This window comes from Eupeodes corollae, chromosome 2 (assembly GCF_945859685.1).
Source record: "Eupeodes corollae chromosome 2, idEupCoro1.1, whole genome shotgun sequence".
NCBI lineage: Eukaryota > Metazoa > Arthropoda > Insecta > Diptera > Syrphidae > Eupeodes > Eupeodes corollae.
The window spans coordinates 72,465,912-72,469,371 of NC_079148.1; the positions used below are offsets into that span (position 1 = coordinate 72,465,912).

At 31.8% G+C, this 3,460-nt stretch overlaps 1 long non-coding RNA gene across 1 annotated transcript; it reads left to right on the top strand.

Annotated features, from left to right (window-relative positions):
• Positions 1 to 2,154: 2,154 nt before the first annotated feature.
• LOC129947812 (uncharacterized) lies at positions 2,155 to 3,042 on the top strand. Its single transcript, XR_008781769.1, has 3 exons — positions 2,155 to 2,414; positions 2,481 to 2,669; positions 2,723 to 3,042. It is a non-coding gene; the product is annotated as an uncharacterized LOC129947812 (long non-coding RNA).
• The last annotated feature ends 418 nt before the right edge of the window (positions 3,043 to 3,460 follow it).

A 3,460-nucleotide genomic window follows, 5' to 3' on the forward strand; every position in this document is an offset into this window, starting at 1 on the left:
TGAAAATGTTCCTCAACACTAAAGATGATTTTCTTCGAAAACGGATCATAAAGTGTTGCCAATTCTTGAAACCATTCTGACCATTTGTTTTCACACAAATTAAATTAGAAAACTTTTTTCTGAAAGAAAGAGCAAATATTCTGGTTCTTAAGAACCTTGAATAAAATATCGCCAATTTGATACTAAATTGCCTTTAAATTCCTAAAACTTGTCTTCAATTCCTTTTTATTTTATTCTGACACACAAAAAATGTGCATGGCTTTCTTAAAGTGTTTTTTTTTTTCAAAATTTTCTATAATCTACAAAAACTTTTAAAATCTTAAAAATTTAAGGAAATCTTCTTTCTGAACTTGCTTTTGACGGTCAAGAACTGAGATTTAAACAAGAGTTTCAAGTATATAAATGTCCCAAAAACATCAAGAGTAACACTTTTATTAATGTCTAATTGAAAATTAAATTGATATGAAAGCTTTGAAAGATTCCGAGAACTAAACTACTAAGAGGTTTTGGTTGCCACACTAAGAATTCAAGAACCAAACATCTTTTCGCTCTTCAATTTGTAAATTTTGTTGACTCCTTTAAGATCATACCAAATCAGTCATTTTGTAAAATTTGTCTTCTAGCATCAGCTCCAATCTACCAGTAAACAGACTGAAAACGATAGTTATAATTAATTCACGAAAATTGAGTCCGAAAAATATACGTAAAAAAAGCCAGACTGTCTGGGTTTCTGCATCAATATTTTCGTAGCGTTCTTCGTGTTTAAAAAAATACTGAACTATATTATTTCTGGAAAAAAAGATACGTTTCATCACAATTTATACATTTTGAAATACACCAAAAACCCTCTAAACTATTGAATTTCAGCTATTAACTATGGCATATTTAAAACCCTGTTGGAATCTTGGAATGCTTTCATGTGTAGGAAGTTGTCCAAATTAAAAAGTTCGACCATATCTTGCTGAATAGCATTGTTCCAAAATAATCAAATAGCTTAAGTTGTCTCTTTACCCCTTAAAACGAAGTGAAAATGTTAGGTTAAAGTACACATTATGTTATTTAAATATTGTCAGCCTCCTTTAGAGAAAATTAAGGAACATTTTTAAAAGGTGCTCAAAAACTCATCTTTATGTTAAGTGTGTGACCAGATTGAAAGTCTGGTTCCGCCTTTGGTGAGATGTGAAATCGTTGGGTGTGACGAGAAGTTGAAATGAACGGTTCTTAAGTCACACTATCTCCAACAGCAGCTACATCTATCCAACATGTTCTACAGTTCGAGCTGTACGAACGTGCAATGGTGTTTTCACATCTCCTATAGACCCGGTTTTTAAGAAATTTTAAACATCGGCCCTTAAAATTAAACCACTTGTTATAAGAACTTTGGATCTAAGAAAATTTCTAATGAGAAACACGGATATACATACGTAGTTGTACCATAAATTCTGTTACAAAACTTCAAGCCCTTGTTGGCCAAAACATCAATTTGATATAAATTGATTATCTCATTTTCCTAAATATTTACATTGTTAAGCAAAGAATAAATGTAAATGGTTACAGTTTTACTATTGTTACCATAAAATGAGGCGCTTAAGAAAATAAAATCGCAATAATTGACTACCATAGGTAAGGAATGAGTTCTGGCTAAATTGTCTCGTTTTAAAAACCAATGGGAAAAGTAATATTTTTCGAGAGTTGGGTTCTTCTCCAGTTTCCTATATCTTCAAGATTAAATGACTAGCCCAAAAAGTAGTTGTCCTCGCGTTGCCCACATTTGAACGCTTATGAAAGCAGTTCGATAAGGAAAACCACTAAAGCCACTTCGGAAGAGAAAGATTATGTCCACAGGATTGGATGTATTCACCAGATCCATTTCAATAACGATTAGAAGCATCTACACATAAAGAACTATCAACGCTCTACAGATCATATTTTAATACCTCGACTCAAAAGGCTTCAAAAGCCAAGAAAACACAAAATTGCCTTAGGGTAAAAATAGTGGGTTTTAAAGAAGCTTAAGAAAAAGAGCGTGCCAGTATAGTTTGATAGCCACAAGGTTTAATGGCTTTCATTAAAGCTTAGGTCAGTCATTTCGAGTAAAGCTATTTTCTTAATTGAACTTGTAAACAATGTTTATATTATAATAATGTTTATATAATAATCAGCCTTATTACAGGCCCCGTCGTAATAGATTCGTAGTACGAACCCCGAATAATTGTATCATTGGTCCCGTCGTACTAAAAAAATTTGCTACGAAATTCGGAGTTCGTGAAAATTGGTATCACTAGCCCCGAATGAATAGGAAGTTTGGCAGTTTTTTCTACGAACAATTATTTTGATCGGAGTTTTTAAAACGAACAAAAAATTAAGCTTGCGAAGATAAATTAAATAAAAATAAAATATATGAAAAGAATCATGTGAGTTTTACTATTGTTTTAATGTGAAAGTGTTTACCTATGTTTTTTTTAATTTTTTTTTTGAAGGGCAAATAAAGTTATCAAAAATAAAATTCAATTCGAAAGGCTTTATGAAAAGTCTTCAAGAAAAACTTGAAATTGCCCAAGGATTTTCAAAAATCCCTAAGGAGGAAGTAAATTCGTTTTGGGAGGCAGTAAAAATAGAGTTAAATAGTTAAAGACCCACCTTCTAAGGACACCTCTAGCTGGAAAAAAGTAAATTGAATAAATTAGTCCAAACTTTTTTATAATTTAATTTAATTCTTAAGTGTGGATAGATTGAAAGGCATAAATCAAGAGGAAAATGGTTGAGAACAAAAAAGAATGCAAAGCTACAGGTGGCGGAGCAAATAGAATGCATTTTTTTAGCAGCCTGGAAGAAGGTGTCATAAGAATGAATGAACTTTGACCAGCGGAATAAAAGATCCACAATCTTTTGGATTTGAAAATTCCTCCGAGCCTTTAGAATCAAATGAACCTTGTGAAGAGAACTAACTTGCCGATGTTTCGATGTCATCAGACGTAGTTGATGTGAGAAATGTTCCACGGCGTCTTTCAACCACTTCGCGTCAATCATATGATTCATCCAGTCTTCGTGTATTTTCTTCATTTATTGCAACGACAATTCTATCAATTTTTAAAAACAAAAACAAATAAAAACAAGAACAAATCGAAAGATGAAAAACGAACTTTTATTTATTTTTTTTATTTTGACGCATATCAGCTGATTTTAAAACTCCGAAATTAGTATTTATGTGTGCCAATGCTTTCTTGAATTCGTTCGGGGCTTATGATGTAAATGTACTCGTATTCGTAGCGTAACACAATTTTCGGGGACTCGCTATGAGGGACTCTGTGATAGGGGTGAATAAAATTTCTTAAAATTGTAGTTTCAGTTTATAATATGTACTTAACTCCTAAATTTCTACCTATTTTTCTACTTAAAGTTTAGCCCCTTAAAATATACCTTGTTTAATAGTACACTACTGAAGTTTTATATTATTTTA